General features: G+C 41.6%; 1 pseudogene; it reads left to right on the forward strand.

The window, feature by feature from the left end:
* Positions 1 to 18,738, forward strand: part of LOC141127733 (uncharacterized) — a 54,031-nt pseudogene extending 35,293 nt beyond the window's left edge.
* Positions 18,739 to 21,903: the final 3,165 nt, after the last annotated feature.

The raw sequence follows: 21,903 nt of genomic DNA on the forward strand, positions 1-21,903 counted from the left end.
TCTTTACCACGTGTTTAGCTGTGTCCAATCACAGCTGATCATAGTGTAAATAGGAAGAGCCATTTATTCGATCGGCTGCTTTCCTGACAGGGGGGGTCTGCACTGATTGAATATTAGTGCAGCCCCCCCGAGGATGCCCACCCAGGACCAGCAGGGATGCCCACCCAGTACCACCAGGAATGCCCACTCAGGACCACCAGGTATTCCATTTAATGCCCAATAGGGATGGCACTTAGTGCCTATCAGTGATGCCTGCCAGTGCCTCCTGATCAGTGCCGCCTACCAGTGCCCATACGTGCCCACCAGTGCCACCTTTCAGGGTCACCTATCAGTGCCACCTATCAGTTCCCAGTGCTACCTATGAGTGCTGCACTTCAGTGCCACCTATCAGTGCCCGTCCATGATACTTATCAGTGCCGCCCATCAGTGCTGCGTATACAGCGGGGAGAACAAGTATTTGATACACTGACAATTTTGCAGGTTTTCCTACTTACAAAGCATGTAGAAGTCTGTGATTTTTATCATAGGTACTCTTCAACTGTGAGAGACGGAATCTAAAACAAAAATCCCGAAAATCACATTGTATGATTTTTAAGTAATTAATTTGCATTTTATTGCATGACATAAGTATTTGATACATCAGAAAAGCAGAACTTAATATTTGGTACAGAAACCTTTGTTTGCAATTACAGGGATCATACGTTTCCTGTAGTTCTTGATCAGGTTTGCACACACTGCAGCAGGGATTTTGGCCCACTCCTCCATACAGACCTTCTCCAGATCCTTCAGGTTCCAGGGCTGTCACTGGGCAATACGGACTTTCAGCTCCCTCCAAAAATTTTCGAATGGTTTCAGGTCTGGAGACTGGCTAGGCCCCTCCAGGACCTTGAGATGCTTTGAACTGTCGTGGAAAAAACCCACCATACTCTTTTACGCTAATAAGTGCCCATTTCAGTCTAATGGTATAATGCATGCTACTTAACCCATGTCTCCCGCATTTCCCCAGTAAACAGACATAATCACCATCTTAGCTCCATCGTTCCTCCAACTGCCCTGCTGGGCAGAGGCTCTTGGCTTTTATTCACACACACACAAAGGCAGTCACAAACAGGAAGTCACAAACAGGAAGTCCTGGCCCCAACAGCCAATCGCTTCCTCTACAGGATATGACCTCACAGGATATGAATATCAACATAGGAAATCCTTCCAACAAGATGAGTTTATACAACAACCAATGAATGATGACTAGGGAGTCTTATGGGTGTGTCTGGGCATGGGCAGCGTGTATGATTTCCCTCCCCCTGTCTGTAAGCTATACAATGGAAGCTGCATGGCTGGGCCAAATCATGGACGCTGCCCAACCACAGCGTTTAAAAAAGGCTTAACATTACTCCAAAGATTTGGAGCCGTGTCTTCCAGACACCTGCAACCTGGACCGGATATTAGGAGGAATAGGATGGCATTGCAAAACGGCTTACATGTTACAAGGGAGTACTCTCTTCATCAGAGCCTCAGCGATCGTTGGAGTAATGTTAAGCCTTTTTTAAACGCTTGTTTGTGAGTATGACCTTTGTTTTTACTAGTCTGTGGCAGGACCCAGGTCCCCATACACTTTTTATGACAATAACATATAATGCATATAAGCCTTTAAAATTAGCACTTTTGGTTTTTCATGTTAGTGTTCCATAGACTTTAACAGTGTTCCGCGGCTTGTATTTGATACACTGCCGATTTTGCAGGTTTTCCTAATTACAAAGCATGTACAGGTCTGTTTTTTATCATAGGTACTCTTCAACTGTGAGAGAAATAAATAAATAAATTTCATCTTTGGTAATGCACAAGGTCGGTGCGCCCTCCCTGTTTTTCTATATGTTTCTGCTTTAAGGACACCCATTGTTCTGAGGAGGGCAGCAAGACCTTTGACTTTCCACACTTTATCCAAAGGGTTGGCTACACCACCTACATATGGACTAAGGGCCTGAGTGCAAGAGATTGTTTTGTGTTGCAGTGATTTTAATAATGCTTAAAGTGAAACAATAAAAATGAAATATTCCTTTAAATATCGTTCCTGGGGGGTGTCTATAGTATGCCTGTAAAGTGGCGCAGTTTTCCTGTGTTTAGAACAATACCACAGCAAAATGACATTTCTAAAGAAAAAAAGTAATCTAAAACTGTTCGCAGCTGTAATGTATTGTCGAGTCTCGGCAATATAGCTAAAACTCATTGAAAGAACAGCATGGGTTCCCCCCTCCCCAGTCCATTACCAGGTCCTTTGGGTCTGGTATGAATATTTAAGGGAACCGCTAACCAAAAATGTAATTTAAAAAAACCCAGCGTTAGGTCAGAGGAAGGCGGGGTCACCTGTTTATATCACCAAGTGGTCCCACCCTCAGCTATATAAGAGCTGTCATCGAGAAGAAGCATCAATCGGTGGGAGCCTCCCATGGAGGCGGAGCTGTTGCGGGGTTTTTTTTTTTTTTCGTCTCGTCGGCGGCGTGAGATGGATTTACATCTCGGGACATTTTTTTTTATCTTTTAATAAAGGACTTGTCCCAAATTGTCTCCTGTCTATTTTACAACTTTTGACACTTTTTTTTGTGAAATGGTAGGGGTACAATGTACCCCTTACCAATTCGCATAGGGGGAGGCTGGGATCTGGGGGTCCCCTTGTTAAAGGGGGCTTCCAGATTCCGATAAGCCCCCCTGCCTGCATACCCCCACAACCACTGGGCAAGGGTTGTGGGGATGAGGCCCTTGTCCCCATCAATATGGGGACAAGGTGCTTTGGGGGGCTACTCCAAAGCACCCTCCCCATCTTGAGGGCATGTGGCCTGGTACAGTTCGGGGGGTGCTCTCGTCCCGTTTTTGCCGCAGGGTTCCCCTTACAATCCATACCAGACCTGAAGGGTCTGGTATAGATTTTGGGGGGACCCCTACGCCTTTTTTTTTTAATTTGGTGCAGGGTTCCCATTAATTTCCATACCAGACCTGAAGGGACCCCTACGTAATTTTTTTTTAAATTTTTGGTTCGGGGTTCCCCTTAATATTCATGCCGTTTTTTTCTATGAGTTTTATCTATATTGCAGAGACCCGTCAATTCATTACAGCCGCAATCAGTTTTAAATGACTTTTTTTCCTTTAGAAATTTCATTTTGCTGTGGTACTGTTCTAAACACGGGAAAACTGCGCCACTTTACAGGCATACTATAGAAACGATACTTAAAGGAATATTTCCTTTTTTTAACGTTAAGCATTATTAAAATCAATGCTCCCAAAAAAACGGCCCTTTTTAAACCTTTTTTTGCAATGATACATGCCCCCTGGGGCAGGACCCGGGTTCCCAAACACTTTTTATGACAATAACTTTTTCATGTTCGTGTCCCATAGACTTTAACAGTGTTTGCGTATTCGTCCAAATTTTTTGCCTGTACGCATGTTCTGGTGCGAACTGAACTGAGGGAGTGTTCGGCTCATCCTTACTCATCAGTGAAGGAGAAAAAATACTTATTTATAAAGTTTTGTAACAAAAACATAGAAAAACTTTGTTTTTTTTTCAAAATTTTCGGTCTTTTTTTATTTGTAGTGCAAAAAATAAAAAACCCAGTGGTGATTAAATATGACCAAAAGAAAGCACTATTTATGGGAAGAAATAGATAAAAATTTAATTTGGGTACAGTGTTGCATGACCGCACAATTGTCATTCAAAATGCAACAGCGCTGAAAGCTGAAAATATTTGTCTGGGCAGGAAGGGGGAAAGCGTCCTGTATTGAAATTTAAATTGTTTTTGTTACTTCTGGAATCACCCACCTAAAATACGTGCCTGTTAGCATGACGACAGGGGGACAGCACTCAGATACCAACCCATATGAATGTTGTGTTGGAACCTGTCAACATCTTTGATCATTTATTCATTACATTTTGTCAATGCAGTGACTCTTCAGCAAGTAAGGCAGACTCCTTCCGATAGACTGCAAATGGTCCAATAATTGCATCCAATGCAGTAGATACATTGTCTCATACTTATGGGTGGTTGAGCAGAATTTCTTGGGTGCAATTACCATTTTAAATATCAGTGGAAGATTTTTAACTTGTTTGGGTAGGTCCGTCTCTGAAGGAACATCCCAATAAAGTTGTATCCATTGCAGAGGAACTGGACATGGAGGTGAGTGTGATTCCTTGCTGTAGGCTGACATTGGTCAGGTCACATGATGTGATCTTTTCTTGCCTACATGAGAACCAATGGCAGGACAACGATACACAATAGAGTGGTCATTCGTCAGTGTCTTGTCTATTTAGAAAATTGATTGTGAATTTTACCACAAGCCCGTTTCATCCAACCATATGCTGAGCTGTAAGGAGAACATATTCTAATAACTAGCAAATATGTGCCAGTTTCTTGATAATTTCATACCAACTAGTGATTTCAGATTACTTTGGATTTGGAGATAATTTTGGATTTTTGAAGGCCTGGGATTGGAAGATGTGATGAAGAGAACTGGTCCCTTATCTGTACTTTCTAGGGAGTATAGATTGAATTGTACAGAATCTAAGGGCTCATTCACATTGTGTACATTGGCCAGCATCGCTCAGCACAGGCCTAATGCAATAACAGGTAAAAGTACATTGTTCTCAATTGGTCCACATGTTGCTTTAATGTGCATTAAATGAAAATAGGCTATGCTGCATTTAAACATCGCGCAACATTATGCGACACACTACAACACATCACAGTGCACATAAGGGGAATTTAAAATAACGTATTTTGGATCCTGATGTGAAAAAAGACAAAAAACAGCAACCACTTGCTGCTACAGGGTGGCCAGATCAAGTAGGTGGGCCGATTCTGCTGTGATGTCACTTGATGTCCTCCAGCACCCACCGATTGTCAAATAGAGACTTAGAACAGAGCTCTGCCTAACAGGGGGAAGGGATGGATTTTGTATTCCTACAAAGCAAGGGACTAAAATCCATCTCTTCCCATAATGTGGGAAAGAATGTCCCAGCACAGTATTCCTGAACCTGACACCCTCTGAGGGTTTTGCAGTGTCTCCTGCAGGATACCGGTGCGACAGTGTCCAAAAATTTATATATACAGTATATCAGGGCTACATCAGAGAATAGGTGCAGGAACTTTACAAGTCACCCCTTGTCTCTGCCCCTACCCACCTCCGAGCAATGATAACAAGAAAAGCAGTCAAAATAGATACCCTGCAGCCAGCAACAATAGATCCCTTCAGCAACAATGGACCACCCACAACTAAAATACCCCCTCCCCAGCAAAAATAGACCCTCTGCAGCAACAACAGATCTCTTCGCAGCCAGCATCGGTAGACCTCCAGCAAAAATAGATCCCCCAACAATAGACCACCTACAAGAAAAAAACACTCCCCTCCCTCAGCAACAATAGACCCTCAACTGCAACAACAGATCTTCTGGCAGCCAGCAACAATAGACCCCTCCCTCAACAGTTGACCTCTCCCAGCAACAACTGACCCCCCAGCAACAATAGATCCCCTGCCAGACCTCACCAGCAACAACTGCAAAAGTACAACCCTCTCCAGTGACAATAGATCCCCCAGCAGCCAGTATCAAAAGACCCTGCAGGACACTCTAGCACCCCTTGCCATTACATACATTCAGTGCTGCTGGAGGTGCCAAAACTGCATTCCCCGACGTTCCAGCTGAAAAAAGTGGCAAGGGAATGCGGAAGGAACAACAGCAGTCAGGATGTGCTGGAGGAGTGCAGAGGGTATAAGGTGATAAACCTCTGTAAATTAATGAAGGGTCTAGTTTTGTCCATAAGTTAAATGAATTTAGATGTAGTGACCTTTGCACACTCCTATCCATGTAGGCATATTGGTGTATTGGCATCGACTTCTATGTATGTTATGTTTGAATGTTATGTTTGTATTCTTGCAGGTAACCAAGAAATACACTATTCCTGGGGTTGGTATCCAATCTTTTTTGGTGGAGTAATCTTGGTGATAGTGATTTCGATCCTGTTCTATTATAAACCTTGGAGAAAGTAAGTTAAATAAATGTACGGGGTGTGAGTGTCTGATCATTTTCCTCTTACAGAGGAAGAGGAGAAAAGAGGAACTAATGAATGAATAAGCAGCAGCTGGAACCCATTCACTCATTTTCTACACATCTGATCTAAATGCTGTCCCTTCATGTGACCTGTATATTAACCCTTCAATTCCCTTTTACTGCACATTAACCAGTTCCATACCTCCCAACTTTTGAAGTTCAGAATGAGGGACACTTGGAACTACTGCATGTGCACCTGCAGCGGTGTATAATTCAGGTTTATCATACACCACTGTGGGTGCACATGCCATAGTTCTAATTGGTCCAGTCCCTTTACACCTTCTTCCCCGGCCAGCAGTGTATAAATGCCAACTGTTTGTCTATGCCAGTGTTTCTCAACTCCAGTCCTCAAGGCGCTCCAACAGGTCATATTTTCAGGCTCTCCATTATTTTGCACCGGTGATTGGATCAGTTTCACTGCCTTACCAGCCGTTTCATCTGAGGGAAATCCTGAAAACATGACCTGTTGGTGCGCCTTGAGGACTGGAGTTGAGAAACACTGGTCTATGCACTGCTTGCTTGACAAAGGGGGCAGAGCCCCTGAAATGCATATCGGCCCGCCCATCCCCAACATTGCAGGATGGATTTGACAGCTGCACTCTCTCTCATTGCGCCTGTACCCCCGCTGGCTTGTCCGCCAATCCCTGGCTGTGCTGGATGCTCACATTGCTGCAGGTCCTGCTCAGCTATTAGCATATACTGAATAGATGGAGTAATTATGCAGAACAAAGCCCTTGTACCCCCAGGACTGTGGGACAAATGTAAAAATGCAGGAAAGTCCTGCCCAATCTGGGACTGTTGGGAGATATGCAGTTCATAACCATCCTTCCACTGTACAATGTCTTGAAAAAATATTCATACCCCTTGTAATTTTCCACATTTTGTCATGTTACAACCAAAAACATAATTGTATTTTATTGGGATTTTATTTGATAGACCAACACAAAGTGGAACATAATTGTGAAATGGATGGAAAATGATAAATGGTTTTCTAACATTCTTTACAAGTAAATATCTGAAAAGTGTGGCATGCATTTTTATTCAGCCCCCCTTACTCTGATACCCCTAACTAAGATCTAGTGGAACCAATTGCCTTCAGAAGTCACCTAATTAGTAAATAGAGTACATCTGTGTGTAATTTAATCTCAGTATAAATACAGCTATTCTGTGAAGCCCTCAGAGTTTTGTTAGAGAACCTTAGTGAACAAACAGCATCATGAATGCCAAGAAACACATCAGACAGGTTAGGGATAAAGTTGTGGAAAAGTTTAAAGCAGGGTTAGGTTATAAAAAAAATATCCCAAGCTTTGAACATCTCACGGAGCACTGTTCAGTCCATCATCCGAAAATGGAAAGAGTATAACACAACTGCAAACCTACCTAGACATGGTTGTCCACCTAAGCTGACAAGCCGGGCAAGGAGAGCATTAATCAGAGAAGCAGCCAAGAGGCCCATGGTAACTCTGGAGGAGCTGCAGAGATCCACAGCTCAGGTGGGAGAATCTGTCCACAGGACAACTATTAGTCGTGCACTCCACAAATCTGGCCTTTATGGAAGAGTGGCAAGAAGAAAGCCATTGTTGAAAGAAAGCCATAAGAAGTCCCATTGCAGTTTGTGAGAAGCCATGTGGGGGAGACAGCAAAAATGTGGAAGAAGGTGCTCTGGTCAGATGAGACCAAAATCTAACTTTTTGGCCTAAAAGTTAATAGCGATGTGTGGCGGAAAACTAACACTACACATCACCCTGAACACACCATCCCCACCGTGAAACATGGTTGTGACAGCATCATGTTGTGGGGATGCTTTTCTTCAGTAGGGACAGGGAAGCTGGTCAGAGTTGATGGGAAGATGGATGGAGCCAAAAACAGGGCAATCTTAGAAGAAAACCTGTTATGCTGCGTACACATGGGCGGACTTTTCGACCAGACTGGTCCGATGGGACGAATCCGTCGGACAATCTGACCGTGTGTGGACTTCAGCAGACCTGCAGCGGACTTTTTCGGTCGAAAATCAGGACGGACTTTAGATTTGGAACACGTTTCAAATCTTTCCGATGGACTCGAGGCCGGTCGAAAAATCCGCTCGTCTGTATGCTAGTCCGACGGACGAAAACCGACGCTAGGGCAGCTATTGGCTACTGGCTATCAATTTCCTTATTTTAGTCCGGTCGTACGTCATCACGTACAAATCCGTTGGACTTTGGTGTGATCGTGTTTAGGCAAGACCGTTCGTTCGAAAGTCCGTCGGAAGTCCGTCAAAAGTCCATCGGAAAGACCGTCGGACCTTTGATGCTGAAAAGTCCACCCGTGTGTACACGGCATTAGATTCTGCAAAAGCCTTGAGACTTCCAGGTCCTTTCTTCCAGCAGGACAACGACCCTAAACATACAGCCAGAGCTACAATGGAATGGTTTAGAACAAAGCATATTCATGTGTTAGAATGGCTCAGACCAAAATCCAATTGAGAATCTGTGGCAAGACTTGAAAATTGCTGTTCACAGACGCTCTCCATCCAATCTGACAGAACTTGAACAATTTTGCAAAGAAAAATGGGCAAAAATGTCACTTTCTAGATGTGCAAAGCTGATAGAGACACCCTCAAAATGACTTACAGCTGTAATTGCAGAGAAAGTGGTTCTACAAAGTATTGACTCAGGAGGGCTGAATACAAATGCACACCACACTTTTCACATATTTCACATATACATACAACACAAAACAATTAACACTGCCTAAAAATCAATGCTAGATGTACACCAGCGCAGCGGGGACGTCGCCAAATTCACACAACAGACCCTTATTCTCATTCTATAACTTTAAGCAATATTAGAATCATTGACAATCTTTGATCCTCGCCAATTTGTAATTTTTTTTTTGTCTTGGTACATGGCACCCAGGGAAGTGCCCAGCACACCCCATCAGACCCAGACTGGCCATAGAGTAGACTGGGTAATTGCCAAGTGGGCCATGGCCGCCCGTTCCATTCACCTCCCGCTATGCAGCCATACATGTGTCTCTTCCCCTGGCGGAACTACCAGCGTGGTTGCTGGCTGCAGGGCTTTGAGCTGTGTCTCTCTCACAGACAGCTCAGATCCAGCACTGACAGTTCCCTCCGCACGGACGGGAGAGGAGAGAGAGCTCATCTGCTCCTCCTCCTACCCCTCTACTCCTGTGTCTGCCCCACCCACACTCCATGGGGATGTAGCCAGCAGCCACCAACCAGTAGAGGAAAGGTGTTGACAGCCTATGCATGAGCCTCCAGTCTGGGGTGTATAAGCTCACCCTCTCTCCTGCCTTCCAATGTATAAACTAATATAGGGGTGTTCTGTGTATTCTGAGTTCCCCTTTACACTAGAGTCCACAGCATTCCCCTTTACATAAGAGCCCCCCCCTTAATCAGGCTCCCCCCTTATATTACAGTCCACAGAGCTCCCCCTTACAGCATAAGTGGAAACTCTGCTGACTCTAAGGGGGGCTATGCAGACTCTAATGTAAGGGGGTCTCTGTAGAGGCTGATGTAAGGGGGTCTCTGTGGACGCTGATGTTAGGAGGCCTCTGTGGACTCTGATATATGAGGGTCTCTGCAGACTCTGATGTATGGAGGTCTCTGCGGACTCTGATGTATGAGGGTCTCTGCGGACTCTGATGCAAGGGGGGCTCTGCTGACTCTGATGCAAGGGGGGGGCTCTGCAGACTCTGATGTAAGGGGGGCTCTGCTGACTCTGATGTAAGGGGGAGCTCTGCAGACTCTGATGTAAGGGGGGTCTGCTGACTCTGATGTAAAGGGGGCTCTGTGGACTATGATGTCAGGGGGGCTCTGCATAATTGAATGTAATGTGGCTCTGTGGACTCTGATGCAAGTGGGGCTCTGCGGACTTTGATGTAAGGGAGCAGGGAGCGGTAGGAGCTGGAGATCTGCACAGTGAGCAGAGAGTAAAAGGGGGCACTGTGATTTGAGCAATAAGGTGGGGCATGACTGCACTATAATGGGGGCTGTGATTGCTAGGGGCACTGTAATGTAAAGGGACACTGTGATATAAAGGGGACTGCACTGTAATCATTACAGTGCCCCTTTACAGTGCAGTCCCCTTTATAGTACAGTGTCCCTTTACATTGCAGTGTGGAGGACTCTATGAATTCCCATCACCAAACGCCCCCCGTGAACACCTGTCAAACGCCCCTCCCACCAGTCCCTGGAAAAATTGGCTGCTCAGTCTAAAATGCCCTACCTATTTTTTTGTCCCAGTCCGGGTCTGCCCCCCATGATATTTGGTTGACAATCCCTTGCCTTTTAGCCTAGGAAATGTTTGTTACTGATAACTAAGATTTGGCTCCTATGGACTTCAGTGAGGTTCGTATTTGGCATCCAAACTTTGACAAAATTTGCCAAACTGGCTCTGAGCCAAACCTAGGTACAATCGACTTATCACCAATTATCTGCAGCAATCCATGTACAGCGATCCATGTACAGCGATCCATGGCAGCCAACTGAACTTTTATTTCACTGCATTTAAGTCAGTAAAAGTTGAAATCTAATTATTATAGGTATCTGTAGGAAGGTGTTATTCAACAACATTTTGAATAATGCTTAAATTACTGTATTCTTTTTTCTTCAGGAAATTGATCAAAACTGAGTGCATGGATTGCCCATAGCAGCCAATCAGATTTCAACAGTCTTGTTTTTATTGCATCTTGAGAATTAAATGCAAAAACATGAAGCTTACATTACCTATTCCCAATGAAATAAAAATCAACTGTTTTTAAACTTTGTTTCATATAAATATAGGAAAGAGCCTGTGACACCAAAGAAACTGGACAAGGCTGAGACTGGACAAGTAACACCGATACTCTCCAAAAACAGATTAGACGAGGTGAACAATGGATCAGCAAAAGTGGACAACTCTTCATTGTACTCACCAATGTATGACTCTGGGAAAGAAACACCACCCAGGAGTATTCACAAGGTAACTTACTATAAATATATTCTTCTGTAAGGTAACTGTTAAAACATATATACAATATGTAATTAGTTTTATCTACAAAAATGTGCCATTTTGTTTAGTTGAAGTCAACCCCATACAAAAAAAAAGTCACTTGCCCGGTTTAGCTGCAATTTGCAACTTTTTTCCTGTGCTGTCCTTTGAAGACTTACCACCCATCACTATTTATCTTCCCTTTTGTGAAACCAGATGCATGCCTCCCTGTGCATGTATCATCATTCTACCCTGTCCTCAGAGTACTAATGCATAGAATGGCACTCACTTCAAGCCGCAATAGTGGGTGATTTATGCCTGTTATACTCTGCACAACACTTGAATGTAGGCTTGCTCAATCTTCTTAACTTGAAGGAACCCTTGATTTAACTTTCCAGGTTCAGGGAACCCCTGCTAATAATTACTATATCTATGCTCCTTGCATTTATTGTCATTAAGAAAAATTCCCCATTACAGATCGCTAAAAAGACCGTTGCTGCCAGTGGTTACTGTTCTGAGAGGCAAAAGTTGTTTATCTCCCCAGGGAGATAAAGTTTGAAGCCAGACGCCACCAGCCAGTAGAGGAAAGGTGCTGACAGCCTATGCATGAGCCTCCAGCCTGGGGTGTGTAAGCTCACCCTCTCTCCTGCCTCCCAGTGTATAAACTATTATAGGGGGTGCGCTGTAGACTCTGAGTTCCCCTTTACTCCAGAGTCCACAGAATTTCCCTTTACATAAGAGCCAATGAAGAATATAGTTACATCTAATATTCTTGTATCTCAGGGGCGTTTCTGAATGAATAGCAAAGTCTTTGTGTAAATATGTCTGTGTCATCTCTCCTAATGGGTGTGTGAAGGAGAAGTGTGTCTGTCTTTATCCAAGGCCGCATCTCCACCTCAATGTTAGGAATTCATTTCATAGTAGAATTATAGAATCCTTAGTTTGTACAATACTTCAAGAAAAATTGTTTTATTCTTCAGAAAGATAAGCAAAGACAAGACTTACATAGTGACATCTGGTAACATATAATATGGTGATGGCTTCAGAAGGAGGAAGAGATATTAGATGTTACATTCTCCAAAGTGTAGGGTTCCTTCCCTCTCTTCCCACCTCTCTTCCCCACTAACCATTCAAACCTACTCAATTCTTGTACTGTTTCATAATGTTATTTCAGTATTTCCTACAATAAACACCCATTCTTGCATATACAGTGGGGACGGAAAGTATTCAGATCCTCTTAAATTTTTCACTCTTTGTTATATTGCAGTCATTTGCTAAAATCCTTTAAGTTCATTTTTTTTCCTCATTAATGTACAAACAGCACCCCATATTGACAGAAAAACACAAAATTGTTGACATTTTTGCAGATTTATTAAAAAAGAAAAACTGAAATATCACATGGTCCTAAGTATTCAGACCCTTTGCTGTGACACTCATATTTAACTCAGGTGCTGTCCATTTCTTCTGATCATCCTTGAGATGGTTCTACACCTTCATTTGAGTCCAGCTGTGTTTGATTATACTGATTGGACTTGATTAGGAAAGCCACACACCTGTCTATATAAGACCTTACAGCTCACAGTGCATGGCAGAGAAAATGAGAATCATGAGGTCAAAGGAACTGCCTGAAGAGCTCAGAGACAGAATTGTGGCAAGGCACAGATCTGGCCAAGGTTACAAAAAAAATTCTGCTGCACTTAAGGTTCCTAAGAGCACAGTGGTCTCCATAATCCTTAAATGGAAGACGTTTGGGACAACCAGAACCCTTCCTAGAGCTGGCCGTCTGGCCAAACTGAGCTATCGGGGGAGAAGAGCCTTGGTGAGAGAGGTAAAGAAGAACCCAAAGATCACTGTGGCTGAGCTCCAGAGATGCAGTTGGGAGATGGGAGAAAGTTGTAGAAAGTCAACCATCACTGCAGCCCTCCACCAGTTGGGACTTTATGGCAGAGTTGCCCGACAGAAGCCTCTCCTCAGTGCAAGACACATGAAAGCCTGCATGGAGTTTGCTAAAAATCACCTAAAGGACTCCAAGATGGTGAGAAATAAGATTCTTTGGTCTGATGAGACCAAGATAGAACTTTTTGCCCTTAATTATAAGCGGTATGTGTGGAGAAAAACAGGCACTGCTCATCACCTGTCCAACACAGTCCCAACAGTGAAGCATGGTGGTGGCAGCATCATGCTGTGGGGGTGTTTTTCAGCTGCAGGGACAGGACGACTGGTTGCAATTGAGGGAAAGATGAATGCAGCCAAGTACAGGGATATCCTGGACGAAAACCTTCTCCAGAGTGCTCAGGACCTCAGACTGGGCCGAAGGTTTACCTTCCAACAAGACAATGACCCTAAGCGCACAAAAATAACAAAGGAGTGGCTTCACAACAACTCCATGACTGTTCTTGAATGGCCCAGCCAGAGCCCTGACTTAAACCCAATTGAGCATCTCTGGAGAGACCTAAAAATGGCTGTCCACCAACGTTTACCATCCAACCTGACAGAACTGGAGAGGATCTGCAAGGAGGAATGCCAGAGGATCCCCAAATCCAGGTGTAAAAAACTTGTTGCATCTTTCCCAAAAAGACTCATGGCTGTATTAGATCAAAAGGTTGCTTCTACTAAATACTGAACAAAGGGTCTGAATACTTAGGACCATGTGATATTTTAGTTTTTCTTTTTTAATAAATCTGCAAAAATGTCAACAATTCTGTGTTTTTCTGTCAATATGGGGTGCTGTGTGTACATTAATGAGGAAAAAATGAACTTAAATGATTTTAGCAAATGGCTGCAATATAACAAAGAGTGAAAAATGTAAGGGGGTCTGAATACTTTCCGTCCCCACTGTATGCTCATATGGCTTCAGTCTAAAGTTAAGTTGCATAACTCCACCCATTGTCCTGACATAGTAACTCAGAATAGAAGTACCTACACAGCAAAACAACTTCTCCCTGTCCTCTGTCCTGTAACCTTCATTACAATTACATTATAACATTCATGTGTTTCATATATTTTTCGGAAACTTTTATCACTTAAAATAATAATAAACTCAAAATCTCTAACAATTCTCCCTCAATGCACTATAATCAACAAACAAAATAAGTGCATTCATCTTAAATAATAAATGTCTCTGATCCTCTTTTTTCAATACAAACAATACAATAAACATTAATACAATTTAGTGTGTCAGATATTGTACATAAGCATTTTCCAAAACTCTGAGATATTCCTATAAAAAATGTTTAACTATTTCATTCCATTGAGAAAATATAAATTATTATATTAATTAATAATTTTAATTAATTCTCCATCCAGATCATGTAATATTAAAGATTTTCTTCCTTCAATTTCATAAATTTATTTAACTTCTTGTGAAACTCTTATAACTTTAACCATATCATATAACTATTTTAATATAAAGAAGAAATAAATATCTTTGAAATATCAAATTATATTGCTTTGTAATATAAATTATTAATTAATAAAAAACATTTCTTCTATACCTGGAAATTTCAATAACTAAATAACTTCTACAATATAAGTTTTTATTTATTTATTATCCTTGATACTGAACAATTATAAACATAATAAATAATCTACTCGTCTGTAGATACATAAAAAACATAACTTTCCCATTATTTGATTGTCGTATTTTTATATATTCTATCTATCTTTCTATTTATATTTCCATTTATTTATCTATCTATCCATGACCAGCAAGCAACTCTATCTATTTCCTTTTTTTAAAAAACATTCAATGTTATTTAATTCAACAGTAACTCTGTTTAGAACATTAAATCATTTTCTTCATATGTTCTACAATACCTGAGTACTTAAGATGATAAGAAACAAAAACTTTACTAAACACCTAAAATTGCATACATGTCCTTCACTACCTGTCCTATAAAATTTAAATCATTATCTGATTCCATGCTTTGAAATCCAACCCCAATGGAATATGACAAAAGTTCACAACAACTTAGCTTTTGTTAAAAATATTATTTTTTCTAGAATTACCTCAATTAATTTATCAAAAAGTAACATTTACTAAAAAAAAAAAAAACATCCTTGTATCCTCCTCCTTTAGCAGGTGAACAAAACTAATATAATCAATCTACCGTATTTATCGGCGTATAAGGAAAGAAATGTTTTAAGGAAAAAAAACTTACATTTAAATGCCCATCAATGCAGCCTTGCACAGCTTCCATCTGCATGCTTGTCCAGTGTCATTTGCAGCCTTGCAGTCAACAGCCTTAGTGTCATTTGCAGCTTTATTAGTGTCCATTTGCAGCCTTGCAGCTTTGTCAGTGCCGATCTGCAGCTTTCTATGTCCATTTGCAGCCTTGCTCAGGCTGCAGTTAAACTGCAGTGACTTTTCATTGTCACTGCAGTTTGAAAATGGCGCCGCCGGCGCCAAAATACACAGAGCCGGTCCTCGGCTCTTCTTGGCGGCTCTCGTTCACTTTTGGCTCCACTCGTAGTCCCGCCCGGGATGGGCGTGACTGTGAGCGGAGCTATCCGAACCTAGCCGAGTACACTCAACTAGGTTCGGGTGGCGCTCGAGTGAAGCCGAAAGTGGCCGAGAAGAGCCGAGGACCGGCTCTGTGTGTTTCGGGCCGGCGGCGCCATTTTCAAATCGCGGTCGGCGATTTTGAAGGTCAGGATCGCAGGGGATCGGCGTATAACACGCACCGGCGATTTTCCCCTGATTTTAAGGGGAAAAAAGTGCGTGTTATACGCCGATAAATACGGTATATAGATTTGTCAAATCGCTTAATACTTTGTAGCATCAGGTTACTCTTTCCTTTTGGCTGTTTCTATAAACAAACAAATAAAACAATATTCAGAAATTTGATGACAAAGTGTTCTAAAATGAGTAGTTCAGAATTTCTTTCATTAGCTTAAGCAAAAAAACAGTCAGTCAGGTACCTGGATATGCAAAAAGAAATATTTTTATTTTAAAATAACTCTATCCATTATTGTTGGAATCAGTTATTTTTACAATAAATGTTATCTCCATTATCAGTTTGTACTGATTCTAACTAAGACAAAATTTCATAGCCCCCCTCTTTATCCTGTGACGAAATTAAATCTTGTAAAAGAATAACCTTACCAGATTATTGTATTTTTTCTTTACACTGACAAATTTTAATTTTGTAAAAGAACACTAATTTAGGCTGGGCTTACCTAAATATTCTATTTCTGAAAGAAATTTGATCATGTTGAAGTAGTTTCTTTTTCAGAAACAACCATGCCTCTCATACAGTATGATTGAATGAACCACACATGCTCTGTCACTCTGACTGCTAAACAAACACATGGCAGTCTTAAAGTGGATGTAAATCCAATGTCATCCTTTCTAAACTACTGCCATAGGGGTTATCTATAAGGATATACATGCCTCCTGTACGTATCTTTACCTGTCAAATGTCTCCCCTCTGTCTGTTATGAGACCCCAAAAAACTGCATATTCTGTGGGCGGGTCTGTTGTCTGGAGCTCGGTGGGTGGAGTCGTGATGTCAGTAGACTCCCCGCCCACCTCTACACTCCCCTTGTCAATATGCATTTTCTCCTGTTTATTTCTAACACTGAACTTCTGCTATGATCTCTAACATCCAGTGAAAAGACAGGAAAGTAACCACATGACTTCAGCATGCCAAATCATGCTGAGGTGTGGAACAGCCAATCCTTGCAGAGCTGCTGAAAAAAGGAGTGGGGGAGGGAATTAAAAAATGATGCCTGTGTCTTAGGCTAGTGCACGAGATATGTAAATCACCCGTCACTCACAGCAAGGGGGAGGATTTGACAAAGTTTTTCTCAGTTTGTCAAGATTTTTCTCACTGAACAATAAAAGGGGATTGCTCAGAGATGGATTAACTCTGTGTGGCAAGACTGGGCTCAAATGATAGGAAATCTTATACTCTACAGTATGATAAAAAAAAAAAAAAAATTTCGAGTTTACATCCACTTTAAGTTCAGCTTTCAATGCAGACACATACAGAAAGTTTATATTGTTCTATTGTACCAATATTTAGCATTATCTATATAAGCACAGGAAACTCTTTCCCGATAAACGTCCACTAAAAGTTGAAAAAGTTACTTTATGATTAATTTACACAACTGTGGCTCTATAACACTGCATCGTTTTAATCACCATGTCTTTATATTCCACTACAACTGACCTTCCTTTTTAACATCCAATTGCCACTAGACCAGTGGTTCTCAACCCCTCTAGTGCCGTGACCCCTTGATAAAATTTCCCAAGTTGTGGAGACCCCCAACCATAAAATTATTTTCATAGCGTGGGTTGTCAGCACCCAAGGCAAGACAAGTAATTTGCGCCCCTAACCCATGGACATTTAGCACTCCCTGAGTCCCTAACACTCGTACAATATTAAAACCCCTTATAGTAAATTTTAGGATGTACCACTCTTTCTCTTTGTTCTCCTATCTTTCCATTTTATTTCTCACTATCCTAATTTCTTGTTTTTTTTTCCCCCCATCCCTCTTTCTAGCCGTCTTTCTTGTTCTTTCTCTTATTCTTTCTCTCCCTTTTTCTTTGTTCCTCCCCCTCTTTTCCTCTCCCTTCCATGTATTCTCTATTTTTATTCCTTCTCTTACTCCTTGGTGGGGGGGGGGGGGATGGGATAAGTGGCAGTGTTGGCCGGGAGTTCTGACCAGCTAACTTAGGTGCTCTTGATCAAGGTCATCTGCTGATCTGAGAACTGTAGTGGGGACCTTTAATGGCAACTATAATCCCAGGTAGTGTTACTCAATGTGTCTCCGACTTTGTGGTGTCTCGTAGCAGTGACACCTATGCCGAAATCAGGAGATAGGGTCTCCTCCAGCCCCTCCCACTTCACATTCCTCATCAGTCAGGTGCCCTCTAGTCTCTGCCCCCCAGTCATGCCGTGAACTGAATGGGCGGCTGCAAAGAGACCGAGTTGGCAGCTGCGGGCTCCAGGGACAGCCCTGCTGGGCAGCCGCAAAAAGGCAGGGAGAGCAGTGCAGGCTTCAGGAACAGCCAAGAATTTGGTGACCCCTGGCAAATCATCATTTGACCGCCGAGGGGGTCCCGACCCCCAGGTTGAGAACCACTGCACTAGACAAAGCTGTGTGTATTTACACCTCCTGTTTTCCTTGTAATAACACTTTTAATGTAACATAAGATGTTTTCAAAACAAATGGCGCAAAACCAACAATGTGTCTGACCTGTAGCATTTGGACAATGCACTCCTAACACATTTTTTTTAAAATACCAATTAAATTGTCTCATCACCCACATACACTAAAATGTAAAATGGCTGAGAGAGATCTCTATATTAATCAAAAATACTAAATTAATAAGGGCTTTCTTTAGATCTTCAAATGATTGTATACAAGATCTCTCTTGTTATTAAAAATATTTGCCCTATATTATCAGTAAGCCTTTATAATTCATTAAAATTTGCCCAGGCAGATACTTTGTCTGCAAAGAACTCTCGAAAAAAGTTAGTAAGGCCCAAAAAATCTTTTTTTTTTCAAAACAATTACTTTAGTAAGTAATACCTTTTTAAATATTTATTTTTTTCTCATCCATGAATTCTCTTCCAGGTATCTGGAAGATATAACACAAAAATTTGTTGTGCTCTGTCCACAGAAGTGAAAACTGTCATGGCATTACTGACCAGTCTGTGTAACTGAATCTGCATTTCTCTGTTGGTAGTACATTCCTTACATGTCACATACTATTCAGAGAATGATCTGTTACTGTCAGTCTTAGCTACCATGCTTTATGTACAATTCGGCAACAATCTTGTTTCTCGTTTTTATAATGTTTAACCCTTTTACCACTTTTTAAACATATTTTGTTTGTACATCTGCCAAAAATCATGTACACTATGTTATAATATGACTTTCCTGATTATAGTAATGGCAAAAAAATTGTTTAGAGGACAATCTCGTGAAACTCACAGATTGGGTCCTGCCCATGAACTGCGATTGGCCATTTCCCCCGAGAAAAACTCCTCCCCCAACCAAAGTCCTTACTTTTACCAGAAATACTCATTTACAAAAACGTTTAACTTTGTTTTGTTTTACTTTTTTTTATAGATTGAACAAAACTTTCATATTTTAATATTTTTTCTGGGTTAGTAAATTAGAACAATCTACTACTTTTATTTAATAACCAAATCCAAGTTTGGATTTTTTTGTAAAAATTGCTCAATCCTTATCTTATTATTTCCTGCAACCAAATCTTTAGGATTTTTGTAAAATACTAAACACCATGTTTTCCATTATCTCAATGTCATACAGTTCTTTCCACAATCTTAATCAATAGTTTTTTCTCTGAAAACTTTGTTCTGCCCCCTTTTATGAGTTTAAGAATGACCACGTGTAATAACACACATTTTCTGTTGTTCAGGGCTTAAATATTCATAAACATGTACATGCAGCATTAAACTTAGTTTCCTTATTAAAGAACTTCTTTACACTCTGGCATTAATTAATTACCTTACTACTGCATGTATTCCTGTATTCCATATATATGGAATGTATCAATTCCCGATAGTACAGGGACATACTTCTGAGCCTTGATATGTTAATCATCCCATGTTATCCTTTTATATAAACAAACACACTCACCCCCTTGTTTAGTATGATAGTCCTGTGTACACTTAAAAAAAAAACAAGAGATGAATAATGTCTTTTAACTTTGTCTGTTGTTTGTTGCCTTTTCTTTCATTAGTTGCTTTTTCTTGGAAGAATATTATCCTCATCTTTTTTTTTTTTTTTTTTAAAGCGGTTGTATACCCGCTGACATTTTTTTTTTTTTAACCCCTGTAAGGCAAAAGGCATAATGAGCTAGTATGCACCGCATACTAGCTCATTATGAAATACTTACCTTAGAACGAGGCATCGGTATCTTACCTGGTCCACGCCGAGGTAGCTGACATGTTGCCTCGGCGTGCCTTCCGGGTATCGCGGCTCCAGCGCTGTGAGTGGCTGGAGCCGCGATGTCGTCACTCCCGCGCATGCGCGCGGGAGATTTCTTTCCCGGCAAGGTCCGGCAGTTGCCGGGCCTTCAGCCGAGAATCCCCTGTGCGCGTGCACCGCTGCAGTCAGCGGCTCATAGCAAGGGGAATATCTCCTAAACCGTACAGGTTTAGGAGATATTTTTTTTTACCTACAGGTAAGCCTTATTATAGGCTTACCTGTAGGTAAAAGTAAAAAAAATGACTATACAACCGCTGTAGGAATATATTTTCTTGTAGCTTTTGCCTTGTTCCTTGAATTGTGTGCTGTAATGTTTGCCTGTTGATCTTGCTTTGCCTTCATCCTTGGACCGTCCATCTTCAAACATCAAAATCTGACTTTCATATTAGCTCACCCAAAGAGTACATCTGCCCGTTGTACCTACAATGGGGGCTTTTTTAAATAACGTGAAGTCTTAGTTCCTGTTTCAACACTTATTTTTCTTCTTGGGCAACAACCCAATATTTTCTTATGTGAGACTTTCTCACCTTCTTAGGAACTAACCTTGGTAGAAATCCTCATGTACGTAAAGTTACATTTTCACAAACAAAGCCCTGGATTTCCAGAATAACTTGAAGCATACCGTCCAATTGACCTTGACAATCAACTTCGTAGGCTGGGTCTTTTTTTTTTTTTTCTTCGTACAAAGTTACAAACTTTGGCTAGAGGTGAGAAAAACAGACAGAGAAAAAAACTCACCCTCGGCAGCAGAACTGAAATACTGGAGTCAAGATTAATAGTTGTCTTTTACTGGACTGTTGTCCACATCTGACGCAACACAAACACCTCCTTCTAGGTTCTTTGATAGTTTTTTCCAAAGATTTGATCAATAACGAAATTGTGTTAGTCTCCCCCCTTTGTCAAGGAGTGGGGAAAAAAATGACCACTGTGGCTGGCTCACCAAAATCTCTAACAGCCCCCCTTAATCAGGGTTCCCCTTTATATTACAGTCCACAGAGCTCCCCCTTACAGCTTAAGTGGAAAGTCTGCAGACTCTAAGGGGGGCTATGCAGATTCTAATGCAAGGGGGCTGTGTGGACTCTGATGTATGGGGGTCTCTGTAGACACTGATGTAAGGGGGTCTCTGTGGATGCTGATATAAGGGGGTCACTGTGGACTCTAATGTATGGGGGTCTCAGTGGACTCTGATGTAATGGGGGTTTTGTGGATTCTGATGTAAGGAGGTTCTGCTGACTCTGATGTAAAGGGGGCTCTGTGGACTCTGATGCAAGGGGGTCTCTGCGGACTTTAAGGGAGCAGGGAGAGGTAGGAGCTGGAGATCTGCACAGTAAGCAGAGAGTAAAAGGGGGCACTGTGATTAGAAAGTTGTTTATAGTTCAAGGGACCCCAACCAACCACTGGAGGAACCCTAGGGTTGCACAGAAACCTGGCTGAGAAAGGATGTTTTAATGCTTTAGTAAACAACATACATAAGACACAATTAAAAAAGTGTCACCGATTTGACCAACCCCACCACGTTCCAAACTTGGCCATGAGACCACCCATTACATTGTGGGACCAATAGAGAGCCCCGGGTTGGCAGAAATCGACAGTGTTAGCCTTAATGTTTACACGGGTAGTCAAGATATTGCTTCTAATTTCCACTGCTTATATCTATGGATCTGCAAATTGTTTTGATGTGTAGTCACCTCTGCTTATGCATTTATTCGTATCATAATCCGTTCCTAATCCATTTCCCCCAAGTTTGAGTTAGGTTTACTTTAATGATTCCAGCAACACCTTATATGAGCAGTTGTAATACATGTAAGATATTTTACTTACCAATATGTATGTGATTTTGGTCAGACTGTCTTGTTGTTAACTAGGGATAAG

Source organism: Aquarana catesbeiana, linkage group LG02 (genome assembly GCF_042186555.1).
Source record: "Aquarana catesbeiana isolate 2022-GZ linkage group LG02, ASM4218655v1, whole genome shotgun sequence".
In the NCBI taxonomy this organism is placed as follows: Eukaryota; Metazoa; Chordata; class Amphibia; order Anura; family Ranidae; genus Aquarana; species Aquarana catesbeiana.